This window comes from Manihot esculenta, chromosome 14 (assembly GCF_001659605.2).
Source record: "Manihot esculenta cultivar AM560-2 chromosome 14, M.esculenta_v8, whole genome shotgun sequence".
Taxonomy (NCBI): domain Eukaryota; kingdom Viridiplantae; phylum Streptophyta; class Magnoliopsida; order Malpighiales; family Euphorbiaceae; genus Manihot; species Manihot esculenta.
In genome coordinates, this window is record NC_035174.2 from 17,768,760 (window position 1) to 17,781,097 (window position 12,338).

The window sequence follows — 12,338 nt, forward strand, 5'->3', positions numbered from 1 at the left end:
AAATCAAAAACTTTTGGCCACGGTGGGTGAGAGAAAACAAGGAAAGAGAGGACAACCTTAGTGCATGTATTCTACATTGTAGTGCTTCAATTTGGGAGTCTAGGGGGGCTGATTAAGTGGTACTTAGGTTCAAAAGGAAGAGGGGCTTGATTGACTAAGTTATTTGTTGCTTGAGGACAAACAAAAGGTTAGGTGTGGGGGTATTTGATCAAGCATAATTTAGCCACATTTTTATTATCATTATTACTATTTAAATATGCATTTTTCTAGTTTAGTTTATTGATAGAGCATATTTTAGTTCATTTTATCTTGATATTATTGATGATTATTTACATGATTTCTACTTAATTTAGTGTTTTTGATATTATTTTGCAAAAAATGGTGAAAAAGGACATTTTGGAGAAAATCCCTTTAAAACTGCCTTAATTGGAGCAAAGGAGAGCAAGCCTGCCAAGTTGAATTCAAGTGAAGCTAAATAAGGAAAGTTCTAAATAAGGAAAGTGGCAAATAAGGAAAGTACATTCAGCCAAAGCAACTTGAAATTCAAATTTCAAGTTTCCAAGTAGCCTTTTCCTTATTCAAGAAGCCAAATCTCAAGTTGCCATAAATGAAGAGCCAAATAAGGAAAGTATTTTGAATTTCAAATCTTCAAGATTCATATTCAAATTTTGAATTTCAAAATCCAGCTTATTAAGGAAGCTAAATCCAAAGATCACATGCTTGCCAACTCATGCTTTGCACATTCAAAATTCAAATTGCAAAGAGAGGCTCCACCTTCCTTATTTGTGCATGGGCGGCAAGGAAAGTGTGAAGAGAAAATTGGGCAGCAACTCAGCACTTGGGCAGCCTCTTGAAGACACTTGGGCAGCAAGTAAAGAGCAAGGATCCCACTCCTTGCATTTGAAGACCAAGCACACGCCTCCCTCACTTCACATGTGCATGGACGGCACAACTTGTGCAAGCCTGTAACGACCCGGAGACCGGACCGCTACCGGCGCTAGGATCCAGATCGACTTAAGGCCGCCGGGACCCGTAGCAAGCCTGCTATGCATTCTGTCAACCTGGTAAATCCCATACATGATCAACAATGTCCATAAAAATTTGAAACTTTACATCTACCAAGCTTAAACTGTGCATGCACATTATCTCTATAAACATAAAACCCCATACTAGAGCCCTCATCAAATGCTCTAGTTGGGTCATTATTCCATACATTAAGCTTGGTCCTCAACATATATCATTATAAAACATAATAATATACATATCATGTACAAAAAGGATCTACCAGTCTAGGGCCAAGCACAATTCTATCATCAATATACATTACATGACTTTACATTATTTTCAATACATGTCCACTACCACTATTACATAAGCTTTTCTCCTGTAGCTATCCCATGCTAACTCGGGCCCTGCAAACCTAGGGGTTAAGGAGAGGGGTGAGCTACTAGAGCCCAGTGAGTAGAGTACGAATAAAATCAATAAAACATGCCTCCATGAAATGCATCACATCACAAACAAGTCATATCAAGGATGAACTTGTCACCAATAGTCCTCATACATGACAATAATGCCAGGGCGTAGCGTGGGCTCCTGGTCTTTCTCATAACATAACAATAACACTATCATGCCAGTGGCGTAGAATGGGCCTCTGGTCTTTCTCTTACATGGTGCCAAGGCGTAGCATGGGCCTCTGGACTTTCTCATATAGCATGCCAGGGTATAGAATGGGCCTCTGGACTTCCCTCAAGGACTAAAGGATCATCCAACATTCATCCACATCCATAACATATAATGCAATGCAACATATTCGTGAGTTCGAATGAAATACATCCTATATATACATGGCATTTATGATGCATGAGTCATGCTAAAACCTTTAATTGAAAACATAGTTCAGTTCTACTCACCTCTGGTAGACGCTGGAATACCTCTGAACCAGCTAACACTGAGGGCCTTCTTGGTTCCTCGGGTCTGAACCTACACAGGTGGACTCAAATGAGGTACCGACATACTCTAGCATAACTCTAAACATTCCCCCAAAAAACTCCTAAAACATCTCAAACATGCATGGAAAAACAAGCAAAGGAAGGCTGGACAGGGGTCTTTCGGCTACACCTTCGGCGGCCGAACCCCTCTCCAGATCCGAAACTCATGCACTTTCGGCGGCACCTTCGGCGGTCGAAAGTCCCTTCCAGACCCGAAAGTCCAAACTTTCGGGGGCGAGGTTCGGGGGCTGAAAGACCTTCCAGAGCCGAAAGTCACCCACCTTCAATGGTATGTTCGGCGGCCGAAACTCCCTCCAAAGCCGAAAGTCCAAACCTTCGGGGGCGAGTTTAGGCGGCCAAAACAGCCTTCATAAAGGGTTCGGCGGCCGGACCTTGCTTCGGGGGCCGAACCTGAGTTCTCCAAGAAGGCAGAACTCGGGTCAAACATGCATATTCGGCCTCCAAAACCTTACCACACACTCTCAACATGCAACCAACCTCTCCTAACCATGTAATAAAACTCTCTTACACCCTTTCAAACATGCTTAAAACATAAGGGGAGGTGAGGATCCATACTTACCTCTTGAAGATCGAGAGGATTGATGGTCCTAACTCAGAGATGTAGAGGAAAACAATCCAAAATCTCCAAATCTTTCAACTTTGCCTTCTTTTGCTCAAAACTTCAAAAAACAAGTTAAAAACTCATTAAAGCTTGCATGATTTGGAAGAATAAGATGAAAACAACCAAAGGAGGACAAAAACCTACCTTTGCCCGAAAAGAGAGTGAAAACACATTCCATTTCCGGTCAAAGGGGCTTTTATAGGTGGCCAACCGACTCCCCTTCGGCGGCCAAAACTGCATGCAAACTTCCACCACCTTCGGCAGCCGAAGTGGGGATTCAGGGGCAGCAAAAGCATGCAACTTTCGGGGGCCGAACCTGGTAATGGCCTCCTTGGTCTTTTCCTTTTCAAAACTCAATTTTCATAATCAAAACCATAAAATCATGGGAAACACATTTTGAAAAGCCTCTGTTTTACCCCTCAGGAAGGCTCCGACTTCCCTGAATCCCAGATTCCAACGGAGATTTCGCCGGAAAGTAGGAATTCCGATGCCGGGGTCTAGCCGGGTATTACATTCTCCCCCCCTTAAGAACATTCGTCCCCAAATGTTCCTCTCTACCATAAGCATACTATAACCATAACATGAACATAGCATAAAAACACAAAAGAAAACATAAACTCTAACCTCAAAAGAGGTAGGGGTATTGCTGGAGCATAGACGCCCGTGTCTCCCAGGTACACTCTTCAAGATTATGGTGGTTCCAAAGGACTTTCACCATCGGGATCTCCTTGTTTCTCAGCTTCCGGATCTGCGAGTCTAGAATCCGCACTGGCTGCTCAACATAGGTGAGATCACCAAGGATCTCTACATCAGGCTCACTAAGAACCTTGCCCGGATCTGACACGAACTTTCGTAGCATAGAAACGTGGAAAACCGGATGGATTCTTTCCATAGAAGTAGGTAAGTCTAACTTATACGATACATTCCCAATCTTCTGAAAGATCTCGAAAGGTCCGACGTACCGTGGAGCTAATTTACCTTTCTTCTCAAAACGAACCACCCCTTTCATTGGAGACACTTTGAGCAACACCAACTCACCCTCCTGAAACTCTAGCTGCTTTCTACGAACATCTGCATAGCTTTTCTGCTGACTCACAACAGTTTGATTCTTTCTCTAATCATAGGCACTACCCTGCTGGTGATTTCAATCAACTCAGGCCCAGCTAAGGACCTCTCTCCAACTTCTTCCTAGCAAACAGGTGACCTGCACTTCCTCCCATAAAGAGCTTCATATGGAGCCATCCCTATGCTAGCATGATAGCTGTTATTGTAGGCAAACTCCACCAAAGGTAGATGCTACCTCCAAGTACCGCCAAAATCTAGCACACACATTTTGAGCATATCTTCAATCGTCTGGATGGTCCTCTCTGACTGTCCGTCAGTCTGTGGATGGAAAGCAGTGCTAAAGTCCAACCTTGTGCCCATCGCATTCTGCAGACTCCGCCAAAACCTGGAGGTGAACTGGGATCCTCTATCAGACACAATTGAAACAGGAGCCCCATGCAACCTGACCACCTCATCAACAAATACCTGGACCAACTTGTCTACAGAGTAGCCACTCCTGACAGGGATGAAATGAGCAGATTTGGTCAGTCTGTCCACAATCACCGATATGGACTCTAGTCTGTTAGATACTGCCGGTAACCCCACTATAAAATCCATAGCTATATTCTCCCATTTTCACTCTGGAATCGGCAGTGGGTTAAGCATTTCAGCCGGCTTTTGATGTTCCAGTTTCACCCTCTGACATACCTCGCAAACTGACACAAACTGTGCCACCTCTCTCTTCATGGCTGGCCACCAATAAATTCATTTCAAATCCTGGTACATCTTGGTGGCTCCAGGGTGAACACTGTACCTGACACTATGAGCTTCTCTCATAATGTCTCCTTTTAGGCTCACATCATCTGGTACACATAACCTGGTGCTATAGCGGAGGATCCCTTTATTGTAACGACCCGAAAATCGGACCGCTACCGGCGCTAGGATCCAGATCGGCTTAAGGCCGCCGGGACCCGTAGCAAGCCTGACATGCAACCTGTAAACCTGTTTAATCCCATACATGATCAACAATCATACATAAAAATTTAAAACTTTTCTTTCATACATTCTATCATACGCCAAACTCAACCTGTGCATGCTCTGAACTTATACATAATCATAAACTTGACCCCTCTGTGGGATCTCATCAATGCCCCCAATGGGTGGCAGAACAAGTGTTGAGTTGGCTAAACATGGGCATCAATAACATTAAGATCATGTTTCAAAAAGGGATTACATTATACTATGGTCAAGCACACTTCTAACCTCAATATCGCTACATTACATGTCTATACATCATTATACAATCTGTCATGTCCACATTCTAACTATTACATACATATGACTTCATTACTCTTCTTGACTTCTCTGTCTAACCCGTACCTGAAAACCTGGGGAATTTGGGAGAGGGATGAGCTACAGGAGCCCAGTGAGCAGAATCATAAAGCATTTAAAACACATGCTATTATGGAATGCATCACATCACAACTAATCATATCAAGGATGAACTTGTCACCATTTAGCCCTCTACATAATCCAATCATGCCAGGGGCGTAGTGCAGGCCACACCTGGTCTTTCTCTTATACATAACATAACATAACATACATATTTCGTGGTGCCGGGGGCGTAGTGCAGGCCACGTCCGGTCTTTCTCTTACATAGTGCCAGGGGCGTAGTGCAGGCCACATATGGACTGCCATATCATATCCTCATGCCATAACATATGAGGGCTAATGGATCATTCAACATTCATCCACATCAACAACATTTTATGCAATGCAACATATTCGTGATTTCTAATGCAAGCAACCTAAAATATCACATGGCATCCGTGATGCATGAACATGCTCAAAACTGATTTATTTATTTAAAAACATAAGAGTTATTCCACTCACCTCAGGCTAGCTCTGACACTGACTGAAGCAGCTGACTCACTGCTGGGTCCTCGGTTCCTCGGGTCCGAACCTACACAGGTGGACTCAAATGAGGGACCAACATACTATAACATAACTCTAAAAACATCCCCCAAAAACCCTCTAAAACTCCTCAAAACATTCATGCAAAACATGCAAAGGAAGGCTGGACAGGGCACTTTCGGTGGCAGGTTCGGCGGCCGAAAGTCCCTCCAAAGCCGAAAGTCAGGCAGGTTCGGCGGCACCTTCGGCGGCCGAAACTCCCAGACAGAGGCGAAACTCATGCATGTTCGGCGGCACTTTCGGCGGCCGAAACTCCCAGACAGAGACGAAAGTCTCCTTTCGGGGGCAAGCTTCGGCAGCCGAAGGCTGCCTCCACAAGAGGGTTCGGCGGCCGAAAGTCCCTTCGGCTGCCGAACCTGTTTTCTCCCAAAGGGCAGAAACTAGGTTCAAACATGCACAAATGCCTCCAAACTCAAACCAACATGCATTTAGGTCAACCAAAACATGCATACAAGTTCCTAGGGGTCTCAAACTACCTTAAACCCCAACTACAACACATCAAACACACATTACAAGCCACATTGTTCATGAACATACATTTATACCCATAAACATAACTAAAACCTAAACATGCATTCTACCCCCATGAACTTCATAAAACTTGCTTAAAACATAATATAAGCTAGAGATCGACTCTTACCTCTTGAAGATCGAGAGTAGAGGCGACCAAACTTGGAGTTGGGAGAGATTTGAGTTCTTGAACCTCAAAGCTCCAAAACTTTGCTCAAAAGCTCAAATCTTCAAAACAAAGTTAAAACAAATGAAAAACTTGAAAGATCTAGAGGAAAAACATCAAAGATCGGTGAGGGACGGCGGAGAGCTCACCTTGGCCGAAAATGGGAAAAAGCTCGCCCGTTTTCGGCTAAGGGACCCTTTTATAGTGGCTGTCCAGGCCACGTTCGGGGGCCGAATGTGCCTCCGCATGCATGCCATGTTCGGCGGCCGAACCTGGACTTTCCTCACTTATGCCTTCGGGGGCCTAAGGCTCACCCGAAACGCATGCATGTTCGGCGGCCGAACTTTGAGTTTCGGCGGCCGAACCTGAGTTTTCCTCCAAGGTTGTTCTTATGCAAAAACTCATTCCCTTTTTACTTAAAATCATCAAAAGCATTAAAACATTTCATAAAAACATGGTTTTACCCATCTAGAGGTCTCCGACATCCGAGATTCCACCGGACGGTAGGAATTCCGATACCGGAGTCTAGCTGGGTATTACATTTATTGTCAAATCTGAATTCACCATTACTGCCTGACTGAACAGTTTTGGCAATCTTTACCAACTCTGGGTCCTCGTGCTATTACTGAGCCACCTGCTCCAGAAACACAGGCGTCACTCTCATCTGAGCGATCAATGCACCTGTACCAGACAACTCTAACTGCAACCCCTCATTAAGGAGCTTATAGAATTCTCTCACCACCGGTCTTCTCTCTACTGCAATGTGGGACAAACTGCCAAATAATTTCCAGCTTAGGGCATCTGCCACAACATTTGCCTTACCCGGATGGTACTGAATCGTACAATCATAGTCACTAAGCAGTTCTACCCATCTCCTCTGCCTCAAATTCAACTCTCTCTGACTCAAGATGTACTGCAAGCTTTTATGATCTGTGAAGATCTCACATTTAACCCCATAAAGGTAATGCCTCCACATCTTGAGTGCGAAGATCACAGCTGCCATCTCTAGGTCATATGTAGGATAATTCATCTCATGCTTCTTCAACTGCCTAGAAGCATAAGCAATTACCCTCTCCTTCTGCATCAACACACAACCTAGTCCCATTCGGGATGCATTACAAAACACTGTGAAGTCTGCATTGCTGATAGGCAGAGCTAACACCGGTGCTGAAGTCAACCTTTTCTTGAGCTCTTCAAAACTTTCTTCACATTGGTCAGACCACACAAAAGTCTTATTCTTCTTGGTTAGTCTGGTCATAGGAGCAGCAATCTTAGAGAAGTCCTGAACGAACCTCCTGTAATAGCCTGTCAAACCCAGAAAACTCTTAACCTCTGACACTGTCGTGGGTCTCAGCCAGTTGGCTACAGCTTCTATCTTTTTGGGGTCTACTTCAATGCCTTGGTCTGATACAACATGTCCCAAGAAAGAAATACTCCTTAACGAGAACTCACACTTGGAGAACTTGGCATACAAGCCATGCTCCCTCAAGGTCTGCAACACTAGCCTCAGATGATGGGCATGCTCCTCTGCATTCCTGGAATACACTAAAATATCATCAATGAAGACAATAACAAAGTGATCCAGATATTGACTGAAAACTCTGTTCATGAGGTCCATGAATGCTGCAAGGGCATTAGTTAACCCGAACGGCATCACTAGGAACTCATAATGCCCATATCTGGTCCTGAAAGCTGTCTTTGGCACATCCTCTTCCCTGATTCTCAACTGATGATACCCAGATCTGAGATCTATTTTGGAGAAACAACCTGCTCCTGCTAGTTGGTCAAATAGATCGTCGATCCTGGGTAGAGGATACCTGTTCTTGGTAGTGACCTTGTTCAACTGCCTGTAGTCGATACAAAGTCTTAAGGATCCATCCTTCTTCCTTACAAACAGAACTGGAGCGCCTCAAGGTGAGGTACTCGGTCAGATGAAACCCTTATCTACCAACTCTTGCAATTGCTCTTTTAACTCTTGCAACTCTGCTGGTGCCATCCTGTAGGAAGGGATAGAGATTGGTCTGGTTCCAGGCTTGACTTCTAGTTCAAACTCTATATCCCTTACAGGTGGTAGTCCTGGAAGCTCGTCTGGGAAAACATCTAGAAATTCCCTGACTACGGGCACTGAGGCAGGCTCACTAACCTGACTGTCAAGCTCTCTCACATGAGCTAAAAACCCCTAACAACCCCTCCTAAGCAACCTATGAGCCTGCAGGGCTGATATTAAACCTCTAGGCATACCCCTCCTGTCTCCTCTGAAGATAAACACTGATCCATCCTGATCTCTGAATCTGACTATCTTCTCTCTACAGTCCAAGGTAGCATCATGAGCGGATAGCCAATCCATCCCTAGAATGACATCAAAATCCGTCAAATCTAGAACCACAAGGTCGGCTGGAAGGCATCGTCCCTCAATGAACACAGGACTAAACCGACAGACTGACTCTGCCACTAATGGATCACACTTGGGCCCACTGACCCAAAGAGGACACTCTAACCCAGAAGCCATCAAATCTACTCTCTCTACGGCTCTCGGTGCAATAAAGGAATGAGAAGCACCAGGGTCCAATAAAGCATACACATCAGAACACCCAATGATGAGATTACCTGACACCACGGTGTTTGATGCGTTAGCCTCCTGCTGAGTCAGAGTGAAGATCCGAGCTGGAGCTGATGGACCTTCACCTCGGGAACCTACTGAAGAAGAGGTTGCTCCTCTCCCTCTGCCTCTGCTACTGCCCTGAGTCATGGCTGGAGCTGCTGGCTGAGCCATACTGCCTGGAGCTGTCTGCTGGAACGGTGCCGTAAAAGGCGCCATCGGACCCTCCCGAGCCATGTGTCCCTCCTGCCCACACCTGAAGCAGGCTGTAGTCCCAAATCGACACACTCCTTTGTGCGGCTTACCACACATCACACACTCTGCACCACCTGACCCTAAGCTCGAGCCACTCCCTACACCCAGACCTGACTTCAACTTATTCCAGAACTTGTTCTTCTTGACCTTTGTCTTACCCCACCTCTTACTGCCTGAAGGTGCTGCTGCACTTTGAGAAGAGGGATCTAGCTTTCCCCCAGCTGGGGTCTTGGAACCTGAAGACTGTGCCCCTGACTGCTTCACTGTCCCCTGAATAATGGCACTAGCCTCCATTTTTCTAGCTGCATCCACTATGACGTGGAAGCTTTCCCTCTCTGCTGCTAGGATCAGGAAGGAATACCTGGGATAAAGCCTCATGGTATACCTCTTTGCTTTCTTCTGATCTGAATCATAAGCCTGACCCGCATATTGCAACAACTCCAAGAACTTATCAGTGTATTCATCTACACTCATATCCTCAGACTGCCTCAACTGCTCAAACTCTATCATCTTCAGCTCTCTGGAGCTATCTAGGAAAGCCCACCCAGCAAATTCATTAGCAAACTCCTCCCAAGACATACTTTCCAACCGAGGGTCCACATAGTTATTAAACCACTTTTTTGCTTTCTTGCACTTCAAAGTGAACCCCGCCATCTGAATGGCTTGAGTATCATTTGCCCCCAGCTCATCTGCTATTATTTTCACCGTTTTTAGATACTCAAACGGATCACCTCCTGTTTTGAACTTAGGAGCATCCAGTTTTAAGTAGTCTGTCATCTTTACCTTGCTCCTCTCCGGCGAGCTAGGTTTAGGTGTTGGGATAACAGGGATAACAGGGATAACAGGAACAACTGGTTCTGCTGGTGGCGGAGGAGGTACAACACTTCCTGGATAAGGAGTTGCTGGACTTGGGAAAAAGGGTGAAGGTGGATACATAGGATACTGTGGATATGGTGGGTAAAAAAGGAGGATATGGCATGAAGGTGGGATATAGGTTAAAGCTAGGGTAATCCGATATACCTCCCATCGAATACCCTGGGCCCTGAAAGAAAGGCTGATATTGGGGTGGATAACCAAACTCCGAGGCCTGAGCGCCTCCCTGAGACTCTCCCATACCCTCCTCAGACATGCCAACACCCACACTTCCTTCTCTCTGATCCACATCCATAGCCTCCCTCACATCCTCAGGCTCTTCACCCTGCACTGTTCCTCTTCTGCTTGCATCAAAAGACCTTCTAGGGTCCCTTCATGTACCTTCTCTGCTTGTTCTGCTAGACCTTGCCCTTGGCAAAGCAGGGGGACGGGCATCCATGCCCTCATCCACTGGTGGAACTCCAGTCAATCGTGCAGATCGACGAGTACCTCGCATTCTAAATTCTGAAAACACAACCATACACATAAACATTAGCATCATATAGTCCATATGAAAACACATGAACCCCATAACATACATAGCATATCATGAATGCACATGCAAAATGTCATGGCATTTCACATCAGCAGCAAGACAGGACTCTACATCCTATCCTAGTGGACATGATTGATCCTATTGTGCTTGCCTTTCTATGACATCTATGAGCCCAACACTCTTTAGGTCTGACCATATGAACCTAGGGCTCTGATACCAATCTGTAACGACCCGGAGACCGGACTGCTACCGGCGCTAGGATCCAGATCGGCTTAAGGCCGCCGGGACCCGTAGCAAGCCTGCTATGCATTCTGTAAACCTGGTAAATCCCATACATGATCAACAATGTCCATAAAAATTTGAAACTTTACATCTACCAAGCTTAAACTGTGCATGCACATTATCTCTGTAAACATAAAACCCCATACTAGAGCCCTCATCAAATGCTCTAGTTGGGTCATTATTCCATACATTAAGCTTGGTCCTCAACATATATCATTATAAAACATAATAATATACATATCATGTACAAAAAGGATCTACCAGTCTACGGCCAAGCACAATTCTATCATCAATATACATTACATGACTTTACATTATTTTCAATACATGTCCACTACCACTATTACATAAGCTTTTCTCCTGTAGCTATCCCATGCTAACTCGGGCCCTGCAAACCTGGGAGTTAAGAAGAGGAGTGAGCTACTAGAGCCCAGTGAGTAGAGTACGAATAAAATCAATAAAACATGCCTCCATGAAATGCATCACATCACAAACAAGTCATATCAAGGATGAATTTGTCACCAATAGTCCTCATACATGACAATAATGCCAGGGCGTAGCATGAGCTCCTGGTCTTTCTCATAACATAACAATAACACTATCATGCCAGTGGCGTAGAATGGGCCTCTAGTCTTTCTCTTACATGGTGCCAGGGCGTAGCATGGGCCTCTGGACTTTCTCATATAGCATGCCAGGGCGTAGAATGGGCCTCTGGACTTCCCTCAAGGACTAAAGGATCATCCAACATTCATCCACATCCATAACATATAATGCAATGCAACATATTCGTGAGTTCGAATGCAATACATCCTATATACACATGGCATTTATGATGTATGAGTCATGCTAAAACCTTTAATTGAAAACATAGTTCAGTTCTACTCACCTCTGGTAGACGCTGGAATTAATATCTCTGAACCAGCTAACACTAAGGGCCTCCTTGGTTCCTCGGGTCCGAACCTACACAGGTGGACTCAAATGAGTTACCGACATACTCTAGCATAACTCTAAACATTCCCCCAAAAACCTCCTAAAACATCTCAAACATGCATGGAAAAACAAGCAAAGGAAGGCTGGACAGGGGTCTTTCGGCGGCACCTTCGGCGGCCGAACCCCTCTCCAGATCCGAAACTCATGCACTTTCGGCGGCACCTTCGGCGGCCGAAAGTCCCTTCCAGATCCGAAAGTCCAAACTTTCGGGGGCGAGTTTCGGGGGCTGAAAGACCTTCTAGAGCCAAAGTCACCCACCTTCGGCGGCATGTTCGGCGGCCGAAACTCCCTCCAGAGCCGAAAGTCCAAACCTTCAGGGGCGAGTTTAGGCGGCCAAAACAGCCTCCATAAGGGGTTCGGCGGCCGAATCTGAGTTCTCCAAGAAGGCAGAACTCGGGTCAAACATGCATATTCAGCCTCCAAAACCTTACCACACACTCTCAACATGCAACCAACCTCTCCTAACCATGCAATAAAACTCTCTTACACCCTTTCAAACA